Source organism: Lithobates pipiens, unplaced genomic scaffold (assembly GCF_037356315.1).
Source record: "Lithobates pipiens isolate NorthernLeopardFrog02 unplaced genomic scaffold, aLitPip1_a1.2 Scaffold_18, whole genome shotgun sequence".
Taxonomy (NCBI): domain Eukaryota; kingdom Metazoa; phylum Chordata; class Amphibia; order Anura; family Ranidae; genus Lithobates; species Lithobates pipiens.
Genome location: NW_027507758.1, coordinates 52,265,047 through 52,281,026, shown reverse-complemented (window position 1 = coordinate 52,281,026; position 15,980 = coordinate 52,265,047). Strand labels below are relative to the sequence as shown.

Genomic DNA, 15,980 nt, shown 5'->3' with positions numbered 1-15,980 from the left:
TAAATCAGTGGAGTGCTCAAAATCAGGCTTATATTTATGCTTATATTTTCTCTTCCTCATTATCACCATCGGTGCTAAACACAACAGTATCATTCAAAGCCATTAAAAAAAAAGTAGCCAAGGCATGCAGAAAAATACATCCAGGCTAACACTAGCCAGAGACAGGAGATGGGGAAATGTGCTATATGAGTGCTGGGCTCATCATAGGAACATGGCTTCTGGCCAGGAGGGCATATAGCATATTTGTCATATGGACATGGCTTACAATGCATTATTAGTAAATATAACTAGGATAATGGATTCTATTTGGATTCACTATTTTGTAATCAAATGTATAAAGTCCTAAGTAGAATAAACTCCTGTAGGCCACAGACTATTATGGTCTATATCAGTGGTCTCCAAACTGCGGCCCGGGGGCCGGATGCAGCCGCTTGCTTGGCTCTTTCCGGCCCTTAGAGAAATTTTTCTTACACTGATACATTACACAATTCTTCCCACTGACACCAACAACGGGGCATTGTTCCTCCCACTGACACCAATGATAGGGCACTATTCCTCCCACTGACACCAATGATGGGGCACTATTCCTCCCACTGACACCAATGATGGGGCACTATTCCTCCCACTGACACCAATGATGGGGCACTATTCCTCCCACTCACACCAATGATGGTGCACTATTCCTCCCACTGACACCAATGATGGGGCACTATTCCTCCCACTGACACCAATGATGGGGCAGTATTACTCCCACTGACACCAATGATAGGGCACTATTCCTTCCACTGACACCAATGATGGGGCACTATTCCTCCCACTCACACCAATGATGGGGCACTATTCCTCTCACTGACACCAATGATGGGGCACTATTCCTCCCACTGACACCAATGATGGGGCAGTATTACTCCCACTGACACCAATGATGGGGCAGTATTACTCCCACTGACACCAATGATGGGGCACTATTCCTCCCACTGACACCAATGATGGGGCACTATTCCTCCCACTGACACCAATGATGGGGCAGTATTACTCCCACTGACACCAATGATGGGGCACTATTCCTCCCACTGACACCAATGATGGGGCACTATTCCTCCCACTGACACCAATGATGGGGTACTATTCCTCCCACTGACACCAATGATGGGGCACTATTCCTCCCACTGACACCAATGATGGGGCACTATTCCTCCCACTGACACCAATGATGGGGAACTATTCCTCCCACTCACACCAATGATGGGGCACTATTCCTCCCACTGACACCAATGATGGGGCACTATTTCTCCCACTGACCCCAATGATGGGGCACTATTCCTCCCACTGACACCAATGATGGGGCAGTATTCTCTCCCAGCAAGAGGCTGTTGTGCTACGTTCACTCTGCACACAACACTGTCTCACAATTAAACAGGCTGACAAGAGTGACAATATAGTCAATATGTCCAACATGCAATATATATAAATATAAATAAGGTTTTCTGGATGATAATGGTTTGGAATTCTTATGGTCTGAAAGATAATATTTAGTCTATATATTGATGGATATTTTTTAATTAACCTGTTCTATTCATTACCGTCCTTTTTAATTATACAACTTATGCAATCGAGTTTCAATATAAAGATAATCAGTTGTATTATAATTTATTATTTTTTGTTATTTCATATTGAGCAAACAGGTACTACTACTCATTTTCTTGAACATTTATATGTTAGTTTTCAGACATCCTGCAAACAATACAGCCGGCGCTGATTGCCTATTGACAGCAAATACTTGAACAAAGTGCTATCATTTATCACTTGGTCCCGGGGACCACCTCAACTTTCCGTTTGGACTTTTTTTTTTTTTTTAAGTTGCCTTCAAAGTCCCAGCCCTCTTTTGGGGGACCTTTCTTTGCATTGTCAGGAAGAGTGATATTTTGCACTGCATAGTCTTAGCAAAGACATCCCAGCTGTGTGGCACTAGTTGGGCCTCTATTTCAGGTAAGACTGCATGGAACATCAATGACCTATTTTGTGGAGCTACTAAAGACCACCAACAAAAGGAGGCACTCACCACTGTCCATAAATGAAGGTGCTTTTTAAGGTGCAAGAAAATATATGTAGCGGCCATAACCCTTGGCAGGGCGGCCTTAACTTTTGGGCTTACCGGTTACCTCTGCTTGGCTTGTTCTTCCACGTCTAGGGGTTTCCAGGGTTAGTACCCAACAACTTTGAACACTGACACCATAAAAGTCCTTTAGAAAAGGTTTTTATTTGCAGGGATAACATCCAACACACAGTCTCGTATGGGAACAGAGGGCAAGGGCGAATAAACTCAGGCACCTTGAACTGCTAATATCAGAAAGTCTCTAATACCACCCAGAGAGTAGCCACTCGCAGCTGGGCGCTTCAGGGCTGAACAAACCTCTAGCCAGAGATTATGGCAGTCAGCACTTTGATCCAGAACTTGTGAAATCTTTGACCTTAAGTAATTGGTAACAGAAGTGAACAGGAACCTTTTTCCTCAGTACCTGGAACGTTCTCTGTCTCCTTGGTAGTAATGGAAAAAGCGTGAATTCGTCAGTGTCCTTCACAACTCAGCAACCAGGCACTTCTCAGGATGCCAGCTTGTTGACCCTCCTCCGAAAAGTCCTCTCCCGGTCGCTTACACGAGCTGCAGTGCCCCTCCAAGCCGAGAGCACACCCAGACGCCTTGAATCCTCCCTCGGTTACTGCGCCTCGGACCTCGAGACTCGTGAACAGATGGATCCTCACCCCAGACCAGGCGGGTCTATTGGGGTTAGCCAACCAAAGCATGTTGTAGAGCAACGAACGCTCCCGTGACCGGGACCCCTCACAGGGCTACCCCGGTCCAGAATCAGGAACAGACCACTAGGGCCTCGCGAATGAACCTGGAACACGTGACCTCAAGTACCCCTCCCCAGACTCCTCAGCGGGGCCCAGCTCACCCACTGATTGGCCCAAGGGAAGCTGATACCCAAAACGTCCAACCAGGCCCCGTTCTGGCCTGTCACGTGCACTTAACTGTACACAGCCCAGCCAAACTGATGTCAGAGTTAACCCTACACAATTAACCCTCAGAACCCCATTACTGTTCTGAGGCAGATACTAAATTTGTACATGACAGACACTTTGTCCAAAGTGTCATCGCTACACATATATACAGTATCTCACAAAGTGAGTACACCCCTCAAATTTTTGTAAATATTTTATTATATCTTTTCATGTGACAACACTGAAGAAATGACACTTTGCTACAATGTAAAGTAGTGAGTGTACAGCTTGTATAACAGTGTAAATTTGCTGCCCCCTCAAAATAATTTAATATAGATTGGACCCTGGCCAAAAACTTTCTTGGGGGCCCCCCATGCAATTTCACTCTTTACCTGCTCTGAGACATACAATAAATAGCAGCTAGACTTAAAATCAGATTACTGTATCAGATCAGGCAGCAATTGTGATTGGTTGCCAGTGGTTACAAAATATCATTACTACTTAATGACTGGTTGCTAGAGGTTACAGCACACATTACGGCTCACTGATTAGTTGCTAGAGGTTACAGCAAATTATTTCTGCTTATTAATTGGTTACTAGTGATTACTGCACAGTAATGCAGCTCACTGAATGGTTGCTAGAAGTTACAGCACATCATCTCCTCACTGCAGGGGAGCATGATACACATATGAATGCCGACTTTATTTACATATCAATGCTGCCGGTAACAGCTATTTACTTAGTAATGCCACTCCTTTTACATATGAATGCTGGTTATTTACATGTATATACAGGGTCTGCAGGTGAGTCACCTGTACACAATAGGGCAGAGCTGGGCAGCATTGGTACCAGCACTTCACACTGAGATATCAGGACATAGCACGGGACTAAAATTTCAAGGGGCAAGGGAATTTAAACATGTAAACTGGGATAGTTGGCAAGTATGGGGCAGCTGCTTTGGGCCCCACAACAATGGCAGCTGCCCCTTTTGCCCTGCCTTAAAGACAGCCTTGCACACAGCTGTTAATGTCTAAATCGCTGGCAACAAAAGTGAGTACACCCCTAAGTGAAAATATCCAAGTTGGGCCCAAAGTGTCAATATTTTGTGTGGCCACCATTATTTTTCAGCAATGCCTTAACACTTTTGGGGCATGGAGTTCACCAGAGCTTCACAGGTTGCAACTGGAGTCCTCTTCCATTCCATGACAACATCACAAAGCTGGTGGAAGTTAGAGACCTTGCGCTCCTCCACTTTCTGTTTGAGGATGCCCCATAGATGCTCAATAGGGTTTAGGTCTGGAAACATGCTTGGCCAGTCCATCACCTTTACCTTCAGCTTCTTTAGCAAGGCATTAGTCATCTTGGAGGTGTGTTTGGGGTCATTATCATGTTGGAATACTGTCTCCAAAGGAAGGGGATCATGCTCTGCTTCAGTATGTCACAGTACATGTTGGCATTCATGGTTCCCTCAATGAACTGCAGTTCCCCATTGCCTGCAGCACTCATGTAACCCCAGACCATGACACTCCCACCACCATGCTTGACTGTAGGCAAGACACACTTGTCTTTGTACTCCTCACCTGGTTGCCGCCGAACACGCTTGACACCATCTGAACCAAATAAGTTTATTTTGGTCTCATCAGACCACAGGACATGGTTCCAGTAATCCATATCCTTAGTCTGCTTGTCTTCAGCAAACTGTTTGCAGGCTTTCTTGTGCACCATCTTTAGAAGAGGCTTCCTTTAAGGACGACAGCCATGCAGACCAATTTGATGCAGCCTGCGGAGCATGGTCTGAGCACTGACAGGCTGACCCCCCCCCCCCCACCCCTTCAACCTAGCACTCATACGTCTATTTCCCAAAGACAACCTCTGGATATGACGCTGAGCACGTACACTTTTTTTGTTGACCATGGCGAGGCCTGTTCTGAGTAGAACCTGTCCTGTTAAACCGCTGTATGATCTTGGCCACTGTGCTGCAGCTCAGTTTCAGGGTCTTGGCAATCTTCTTATAGCCTAGGCCATCTTTATGTAGAACAACAATTCTTTTTTTCAGATCCTCAGAGAGTTCTTTACCATGAAGTGCCATGTTGAACTTCCAGTGAGCAGTATGAGAGAGTGAGAGTGATAACACCACATTTAACACCCCTGCTCCCCATTCACACCTGAGACCTTGTAACACTACCGAGTCAAATCACACTGGGGAGGAAAAATGGCTAACTGGGCCCAATTTGGGCATTTTCACTTAGGGGTGTACTCACTTTTATTGCCAGCAGTTTAGACATTAATGGCTGTGTGTTGAGTTATTTTGAGGGGACAGCATCTTATACTAAACAGTGTAAATATACAATTTACACTGTTATACAAGCTGTGCACTCACTACTTTACAATGGGATACTATAGGAAAGTATTAATTTCTTCAGTGTTGTTACATGAAAAGATATAATAAAATATTTATAAAAATGTGAGAGATGTACTCACTTTTGTGAGATACTGTATATAAGAAATAGTGATCTCAAGGTATGGTATAAAAAAAATTATTTAAAGAAAATTTAAAATATTGTTTAAAAAACAATTTTGGCAAGTACAATACAATACCGTTTTATGGATGCAGCACTTTAGAATGGAGTTCCCAACATGTTTTGCCAATATTTAGGGCTTCTTCAGGGGATGCTTTCCATTGGAGGTACAAGACTTCTATTAAAGAGAATTTTATAAATAATAATCACATCAAAAATCTATTTAGAATCATATATATACATATTCATTTAATTACTCCTCTAAGCCCTTGTACACACGGTCGGAGATTCCGACGGAATGTGTCCTATCGGACCATTTTGTCGGATATTCCGACTGTGTGTGGTCTCCATCGGACTGTTTCCGTCAGAGTATCTGACGGACCAAGTTTTCCAACTTGCCGGTGAAATTTTCAGACAAAATGCTCCGATCGGACATACTCCGATCATGTGTAGCCTACTCCGACGGGCAAGGTGCCACACATGCTCACAATCAAATTCTGACACGGAAGCGCTCGCTCAGGTAAAACTACTGCTCGTAATCGATATAGCACATTCGTCACACTGCAATGTTAAAAATTCTTTCATGAAGCTTATTCTCTTGTTCTTTACAATGCTGCAAGAATGAACTTCTTTTGATGCTCATAGTCACACACACTTCTCCCGAACGTATTTCTTGAGTCTTTTTTACTCATTTCAGCAAAACAATATTTTAAATCGTCACATCTACACACATTTTTTTTTTTTGGGGGGAATTTTGTGGTTGTTTTTTTTCATCAACATCTCCTTTTTTGTCAGTCTCTTTGCATTTTTTGGGGTGTGTTTTGTGTGTCAACTTACCACAACACCATTATTATCTTTTTTGTATTTTGTTTTTTGTTTTTTTAGTGTTGGTGCCCCTTGTTATTCATTTCACTTTGTATTTTTGAAATATACCTGCCTGCTTACAAATAAACTGTCAAACACATATGCAAGTATTTCTTCAAACAAAAAAACCCTTTATTTAGGTGTCAGTAACAAATAAAGAGGGAGGCAGCGCTGGAGAAACTGGAGAGATTAGCAAAGCCTTTGGCCCCCAGGGCACACATCAACACGCCAAACGGGAGTCCTTCCTGATTCTCCTCTGATTCTCCTCTGGGGATGGCAAGCCCCGACTGCCACTCTGGAGACACCAGTAGAATTCCGTCCGTGAGAATAGTCCACCATCCGACATCTGGCCATTTTGCCCCACGTCCACATACAGGAAGTCATAGGTCGCTGACACCACCGCCAACATCACGATACTATTAAATTCCTTGTAATTATAATAGTATGACCCCGAGTTGGGGGGTGGGATGATGCGGACGTGTTTCCTATCAATTGTACCTCCACAATTGGGAAAGTCCCAATGACTGGCAAAGTGGGAGGCCACAGTCGCCATTCCTGTGGTGTTGAAGGACACTGTGGAGTGAAACAAGACAAAAAATTAGTAATTTTGCTAATCAACATTGCAAGCAGATTAGACACCAACATTTTTGGCCAAGATCAGTATAACATTTTGGGAAATTAGTATTTAAAGCCTAAAGTATAATGTCCCCTTATCAGAGTCATCACCCCCCCCCCATCCCCCCCATCTGATGGGCCCTTGCAAAAAATGAGGGGAGGGGATGTTTTGGACAGGTAACCCTCTCCACTTGATTGAGAGCTGAATGCCTAAATAATGTGTGATACTTTGGGAAGCCCCTCCTTACTTACACTATTGGCAGCCCACCGGACAGGTAAGAAGTGTCATAATACCAAAACTAAAACAAAATGGAAGCACATTTTGACATTCTGCTATTACCTATCAAGATAATAATAGGGTAAAAAAATAAAAAGTATAGCATTTGAAAGTATTGAGGCAGGCCCTAGCACTACATGCTTTGGTGAATTTGTCCATAAATGTGACCATCAAAAAGGTAGGTATAGTGTGTATTGGGTTTGGTAAAGTCAACAGATAGAGGATTGCTATCAGCTGAACTAGCAGTTGGGGGGAGGGGGGTTCCTAAGGAATTTGGCACAACCAAAAAAATAAATGTCATTCTGCATGAATTGAAGAACACACATAACATTTGTAGACATTTTAGGAGGTGTTTAGGGGAAAGCAATACTATGGAGCTGACAAAAGACATTGCTACGTGACTAGACTATAGTTTTATGGGCCCAGAAGAGCATGGTGGGGAAGTTAGTGAGGCAAATATGCATGAGGACAAAGGGGCAGAGCATATGAATTAGAGCATATTGCAATCATGGCAATTAGGGAATGAGGAAAGAAATCCAAGACATTAGCAAGCATTAAATACATAGGATGTGATGTTAAAGGATAAAACTTACCTTTATATAGTCCTTCTGCAGGACCTGAATGATGGCAGAACAGGTCTCTGGAATAATGATCCCCAGAGCCTGGGGGGAGATGCCTGTGGAGAACTTCAGCTCCTGAAGGCTTCTCCCTGTCGCCAAGTAGCGAAACGTGGCGATGAGCCTCTGCTCCGGAGTGATGGCTTGCCGCATGCAGGTATCCTGCCTGGTGATATAAGGGGTCAGCAAAGCCAGCACTATATGGGTCAAAAAGTCTGCCAGCATCAAGCAAGGACTCTTTGAGAGCCATAGGCGACCATAGGGGGCATTCATGGACCAGCTATAACACATAAATGATTACGGTTAATTTCAATGTCAAAAAATTGAATTGGTTCTCCAAAAAATGAAAATATATAGAAAAATAGGAGATCAACTTACAAAACTAAGTTTTTCAGTGAACTCAATATCCAGGGACATAAACTACCTGCGTAGGTCGGCACTTGTCTCTAAAGCTTAAAAAATCCAGAAAAAAAAAAAAAGAAGCAAGTCAAGACAAAGGAACTTGAAATGCACATAACAAGATTGAGTCATTAATAATTAATATGAAGCTCTCAATATGCGCTTCAAGACGGTAGTGGTGTGGTCAGAGGGTGAAGTCACTCTCAGGTCTATGATGAGCATTACAACAAGCGGACTACAGGAAAGACAGGGGTTGGAAAACAATGGGCACAAAAATGGCGCAGTAAACCGGGCGTTGTCCAGAGAGCGGGAACAAGCGCCCTGGGCGTCCGTATGGTAACCATAAGTGCTCCAAGGTAACCCAAGCAGCAGGCAAATTTTCCCATCAGTATATATTGCAGATAGAGCAAAAAAGGGGGAATAAATTTAAAATGGGCAGATTTTACAAATTAAAACGTTATTAATGTTTTGCATTAAAAATGTATTTTTATTTTATTTGTGTTTTATTTATTTGCTTTGTTATGAAAATTTTTGAGAATGATTGAAAGTGGTTGTATATATATATATATATATATATATATATATATATATATATATATATATATATACACACACTTTTTCTTTTCTGATGACATCAATCTGCCCATTTAAAATGTTTTCCCCATTTTTTTTCTCTATCTGCAATATATACTGATGGGAAAATTTGCCTGCTGCTTTTATACTATACCTTGAGATCACTATTTCTTATATATATATATATCTTTTTTTGCACCTTAAAAATCCCATAATCCTTTCATACCTATTCAACTAAGGGATGTGGTGCTAATAATATGTTGGTGTGACCGTGGTTATAAAGTCTTGTTTGAAAGGAGGCATTCACCATTGACCACCAAAGAAGGACACATATTCCCGACAACCACTCATGAAAAGGGAAAATTACCACTGACCACCAATGAAGGGGGGCGCTCACCACTGACCACCAATGAAAGGGGATACACACCACTGACCACCAAAGAGAGGGGACACACACCACCGACCACCAATGAAAGGGGACACCCACCACTGACCACCAATGAAAGGGGACACACACCAATGACCACTGACCTGCAATGAAAGCAGGCACTCACTACTGATCACTATTGAAAGGGGGCATCCACCACTGACCATCAGTGAAAGGGGACACACAAGAGTGCCACTAATGAAAGTTGACACACACCACTGACCACCAATAAAAGGGAACACACACCACTGACCACCAATGGAAGGGGACACACACCACTGACCTGCAATGAAAGCAGGCACTCACTACTGATCACTATTGAAAGGGGGCATCCACCACTGACCATCAGTGAAAGGGGGCACGCAAGAGTGCCACTAATGAAAGTTGACACACACCACTGACCACCAATAAAAGGGAACACACACCACTGACCACCAATGGAAGGGGACACACACCACTGACCTGCAATGAAAGCAGGCACTCACTACTGATCACTATTGAAAGGGGGCATCCACCACTGACCATCAGTGAAAGGGGGCACGCAAGAGGGCCACTAATGAAAGTTGACACACACCACTGACCACCAATGAAAGGGGACACACACCACTGACCACCAATGAAACGGGACACACACCACTGACCACTGACCTGCAATGAAAGGAGGCACTCACCACTGACCACTATTGAAAGGGGGCATCCACCACTGACCATCAGTGAAAGGGGGCACGCAAGAGTAACGAGCAAATGAAAGAAAGCAAACACCACTGTGAAAGGGGGCACTCAATATTAACCACCGATTAAAGAAAGCACTCACTACTGACCACCAATAAAGTGGAGCAATCAACACTGACCACTATTAAAGGGGACGATTACCAGCAATGAAAGGGACTACTCAACACCGACCATCAAAGAATAAGTACACTCATGACTGAATACCAATTAAAGAAGGCACTCACCCCGACCATCAATCAAAATAAGCACTCACCCCTAATGACCAATGTAAAGAGAGACTCACCACCGACCATCAATGAAAGCAGGCACTCACCACTGGTTACCAGTATACGGGAGGACTCACCACCGGCCACCAATGAAAGCAGGCACTCACCACTGGCTACCAGTATATGGGAGGACTCACCACTGACCCACCAATGAAAAGTGTCACTCACCACAGACAACCAATGTAAGGAGGCTCCCACCAATGACCACCAATAAAATGGAGCACTCACCACTGATCATCAAAGAAAGAGGACAGTCACTACTGATCATCAATGAAAGAGGACAGTCGCTACCGATCATCAATGAAAGATGGCACTTTCCATTGACCACGAATAAAAAGGATTACTCTCACTGACTACCGACTATAGAATCACTGATCACCAATGGAAATGGAAATGGTTATGCAGTAATGACCACCAGAGAGTGAGCACTCTATTAACCACTAATGCAAGGGGCATTTCCCAGATGACCACCAAGGGGAACGCTTGCCACTGATGGTCAAAATAAGTGGCACTTTACTAACAATAAGATGGCACTCACCAATGACCATCACTTGCCACAAATGTAAGGGGTAATTTCACTACTAAACACCAATGTACCAAGCCCTATATAGAACACCTAAATAAAGGTACAATACACTTACCACTCTACACAAGGTTGACATACATACTCCTGACTGCTGCACTCTGTACAATGTGCTGTGCATTAGAATTAGAATGTAATATTTTTGCAACCAGTAGTAACTCAGGTAATGTGAATTGAACAGTCGCTTTGACTTTTATCATAAATTAGTGTATTTTCTTGTAACTCATATTTTTCTTTCTTAAGAAAATCATATCTTTCTGGTTTTAGATATATTGCTACAATACCTCAATATTTCTGCCACTGTAGAGTTTCCAGTTACAGACTAGTTCTGTTCAGCAAAATAAAGATAGCTGACCTAAATTTTAGATACTGGTAGACATGATTTGAAAAGGTGAGATTGCTCAATATGCCAAGCAATTTGTGTCTGCCTGAAGTTTTCATTCGAGGTCACTATGAATAATAATGTGCTGTCTTTAAGGTGTTTGTAATTCCTAAGAATTAACTTTTTTTTCCACTCCTTTTTGGTGTGTTAAATATATAATTGGATTTTTTTTTTATTAAATTTGTTTGATAGTTGCAAAAAATACAAAAAAATACATGTGTTATCCTAAGGAGTCTAATCAATCCTCCAAGTATTGTTTGATTGACTGCAAAATGATTGATTCTATGTTAATCTTTGATTTCTCCTGTGCTGCTACTGTACCCTAAATTATTGTGATTCATTTCCCTGCAGCTCACACTTTTATGCCAATAACAGGAAATATAACGACGACTATAGTAGAGCGTTACTTTTGTGCAAACTCAAAACTGAATGTTATGTGACCCTCCGTCACCCCAATCGCAATAATATAGTGCTGAATTCTGTGCAGCAAAAAAACTTTGTGAAGCAAACTTTTTCTAAAGCGATAGTTAACTCTTGATATATATATATATATATATATATATATATATATATATACATACAAATATATATATATATATATATATATATATATACACATACACACATATATATATATATATATATATATATATATATATATATATATATATATATATATATATATATATATACATACACATATATATATATATATATATATATATATATATATATATATATATATATAGATATATATATATAATATAATATAATATATATATATATATTAATAGATAGATAGATAGATAGATAGATAGATAGATAGATAGATAGATAGATAGATAGATATAAAAACGTCCCCCCTATAGGTTAATGCCATAATATGCTAGTATACACTGCACACTAGCACATTACAACAGACTGACTTACCTGTAAACGAATCACTTCAGTGGCGCCATGTCACCGCTGAGCGCAGTGCACTTGTGTTGGTGACCTCACCTGCTGCTACAAATCAGAATATCTCCTAAACCTTGCACATTTATGCACGAGGTATTCACTGTACCTGTAAGCCTTATTATTGGCTTACCTGTGGGTACAAGTAAAAAAGCATACATTGCTACCTCTTTACAATGTTCCTAAACCCAGGACCCTGCATTCACTATATCTGGTCTCCCAGAGTACACAGAACATGGAAATTAAATTATTTTAGTAAATATAAACTGCTAAATAACTTTTCTCATCACAAGTATATAGCAGTCTTCTGACTTTTATCAGTGTCTGGTTAAAGATTGTAGGAGGAGTTTTCATTCTACTCTGATTGCTCTGTGAGCCTGCAGGACCCCTGATTTTTTGTCTGGACAGTGTTGATTGGCCCTGTGCTGATCACATGCACCCTCCCAAGAAAAAAAAAGAAAAAAACTTTCTAGCCACCTATACACACCAAACTGAGCATGTGCAGAGTGACTCCAAAGGCTCTGTCTTATCAGGAGATGGATTGGGGACAGTGGAAGAAGGGGAGGATCAGAGAAGACAGGACCAAACAGCCTTTTTATACAATGCAGAGGATTAACCCCTTAGGTTCCACAGTGAGTATAACAAGCATGCTTTACGCCATATACAGACTGATTTTACTGTTGTGGCTTTAGTAACACTTTAAGTGTGTATATACTGAATACAACTCCAACAACATAAACACAGTGTTGTTCTTTATAACATAAATCAAACTTCCATGTCTCGTGCAACCAAATTCCCAATGTTTCCAAAAAAACACTCCACCGCCAATCATGCTGTGCAATTAAAATCTGCTCTCACCTTCACTTTATGACCCATATATTAGAAATGTTCCCTTCTTTGGGTCCTTTGGTTCAGGACACCATCCACATGTCTCCAGCGACACTCAGGGCAAAAGCAAAACTTATTGTACGCTACTACTTATTGGACCAATTAAAAAGTGCAATTTATATCATCAGTGGTATTTCATCTGCAGCCAATATACATACAACATGCAGCCACTTCCTGGTTTGTATTGTGTGTGATAACATCACCCAGACTCTGTCCAATGTGTTTCGTCACTGTTATGTGCTTTCTTTCGAGGGTTGGGATTGGGCGATGGCATGTTACTCTTATAGCTCCAATAATGGAAATTACCCTGATGCCATTTTGTAGGAGATAAACTCCTGTGCCTCATATATTAAGACCCCTTTCACACCACACCGCCGATAGCGTGGGCGGTAAAACGCTGCTATTTTTAGCGGCGTTTTACCGCAGGATTTGCGGCACATTTCGGGAGCTAGCGGGGCGTTTTACCCCCCCGCTAGCGGCTGAGAAAGGGTTAAAACCGCCGGCAATACGCCACAATAGCAGTGTTTAGCCGGCGGTATTACAGCTCTGCCCCATTGATTTCAATGGGGAGCAGCGGTGGAGGAGCGGTAAACACACCTCTCCTTCACCGCTCCAAAGAAGCTGCTGGCAGGACTTTTTTGTGACGTCCTGCCAGCGCACCGCTGTAGTGTGAAAGCCCTCGGGCTTTCACACTACACACAATGGTGCAGCTTCTTTTGGGTGGATTGCAGGCGCTATAGCCCTGGTGTGAAAGGGGTCTAAGTAAAAATGCTTTTTTTAACATAGATCTTCTGAACTTGAAACTTATATTGCTTATCTTTCTTATGTATCTAACCTGAGATTCATTCTATGTTGCAAAGCTGATGAGAGGAGAAGGAATTCTGTAATTTAGCAAAAACAGCTGGGGGTGCTTACACCACTTTTTGATCAGTTCAGAAAAGGCATACGTTGTCAGTCCACAGCAAGAAATAAAGCAGTAGTAAACCGCCACTAGAATAAAAATAAAGTGGCCCCCCTGCAGATTATTTACTTACCTGTAAAATGGATCCCCCACCCTGCACAGTGCTGTCATGGATCCCCAACACTGACATCTTCACCATTCATACAGCCAGAGCCTGTGAACCGGGAAGAAAGAACGTTTCCTTCCGGTTTCGCTGGCTCCGGCTGTATGAATGGACAGGGCCACAGTGACGTTACTCCCGCGCATGCATCCCTTGTGAATGTATTCTAAACAGTGCAAGTTTAGGAGATATTCACTATACCTACAGGTAAGTCTTATTATAGGTCAATCTGTAGGTACAAGTTCAAAAGTGGAGTTTACCTCTACTTTAAAAGGGTTAGCTCACCATTGTAATTATTATTATACAGGATTTATAGTAACATTTCTTAGGCAGGCAAAGACCCCAGTAGTTTACAAATCATGGTGCAGTGTAGACAAATTGAGCTTTGCTTCAAATTTATACCTCTAGGCCGAGGATGGCTTTCGTAATGCCTGCTTACAAATTAGCATCTTGCATATTGTCAGAAACCATGAAATCAGACCGGAACAGAAGTACAGTTAAATCACACTTGTTTAATAATAAAAGTAAATAGAACAAACGTAGTCAAAACATAGCCAACAGTTCGGTAATCGGAACTAATAGTCAGCCAAGCCAGAAGGTCAGGGATCAGTGTAATGAAGCCAGAGTGGATGTCAGCCAAGCAAGTCTTTAAACAGGTACGCAAGAGATAGTCTCTGTGATGTTGACCAAGGCGAAGGCAGAGATCCTTTGGGCTGGATGGCTTTAGTAGGCAGGACTGACGAGCAGGATATCATCAGCAGCTGAGTAAATGTGGAGAGATAGGAGCTGGCAATTAGCCGACAGCTGAGTGGCCAGCTCAGAGAAGGAAGGACTGAGCCCAGCCCTGACACATAAAAGGTGGGACTGATAGGACTGTTGAAGGGAGTTCCCATCACTTATTGTTGTGTCACCAGCATAGGAAGCCAAGAGAATCTAACCAAGAGGGACACTGAAAAGAAAAAAACAGTCATTAGTCAAGCGGGGAAGGGTTAGAACCTTGGGCAGGTTTTGTAGCTTTCTTATCCCTGTTAGAAAAACTTGTGAAAAAAGTGATAGTAAAGGGTCTTTTAAAAAAACAAAAAAACAAACAAAACATATCATACTTACCTCCACTGTACAGCTCGTTTTGCACAGCGTGTCCCCAAACCTGGTCTTCAGAAGTCCCTCGGTGGCTCTCTCTCCCCTCCCCACATCGGGAGAGCGCTTCTCCCAGGGGGTTACCTTGCAGGTGCACTCTCGAGTCCAGCATTCAGCATCCATAGAGGCCAAATGCAGGACTCGGCCCCACCCCCTGGCGCTCACGTCATTGGATTTCATTGACAGCAGCGTGAGCCAATGGCTGCGCTGCTATCAATCTATCAAATCAAGAGCCGAGAACCCCGGGCAGAGAGACGGTGCGTCCCCGTGGGACAAGTTTGAGATTTAGGTAAGTAAAATGGGGGGCTAGGGGGCCAGTCCCTGCCAGGTGTTTTTTCACCTTAATGCATTGGATGTATTAAGGTGAAAAAACACGAACCTTTACAACCCCTTTAAAGTCATAACGGAAGCTTCTAACAATTGACTCATCTATCTAACTCCTCAATCTAATCATTTGAAAATACGTTTTTCTTTTTTTTCTTTTTTTTTGCTATCCATTCCTCCATTGGAGATATTTTTCCTCACTTCCTGTCCTGTGACATCTCCTACCAGAACAGGAAGCAACAATAAATCCCACCAAAGGGGGCCCTCATTCTATCCAAAACTAAGGAAAAAGCTTTGGCTTGCTCTGGGCATTATTAAATTTGAACCTTGTGTTAGGTAATCTCATTGGGTATTTTAGA

General features: G+C 42.3%; 1 long non-coding RNA gene across 1 annotated transcript in view; it reads right to left on the bottom strand.

Moving 5' to 3' along the window:
• Positions 1 to 14,652: 14,652 nt before the first annotated feature.
• The window catches only part of LOC143990051 (uncharacterized), a 29,643-nt gene continuing 28,315 nt past the window's right edge, over positions 14,653 to 15,980 (bottom strand). Inside the window, exon 2 of the long non-coding RNA XR_013277124.1 lies at positions 14,653 to 15,109. This is a non-coding gene — a long non-coding RNA (uncharacterized LOC143990051). The remainder of the gene's footprint in view (positions 15,110 to 15,980) is intronic.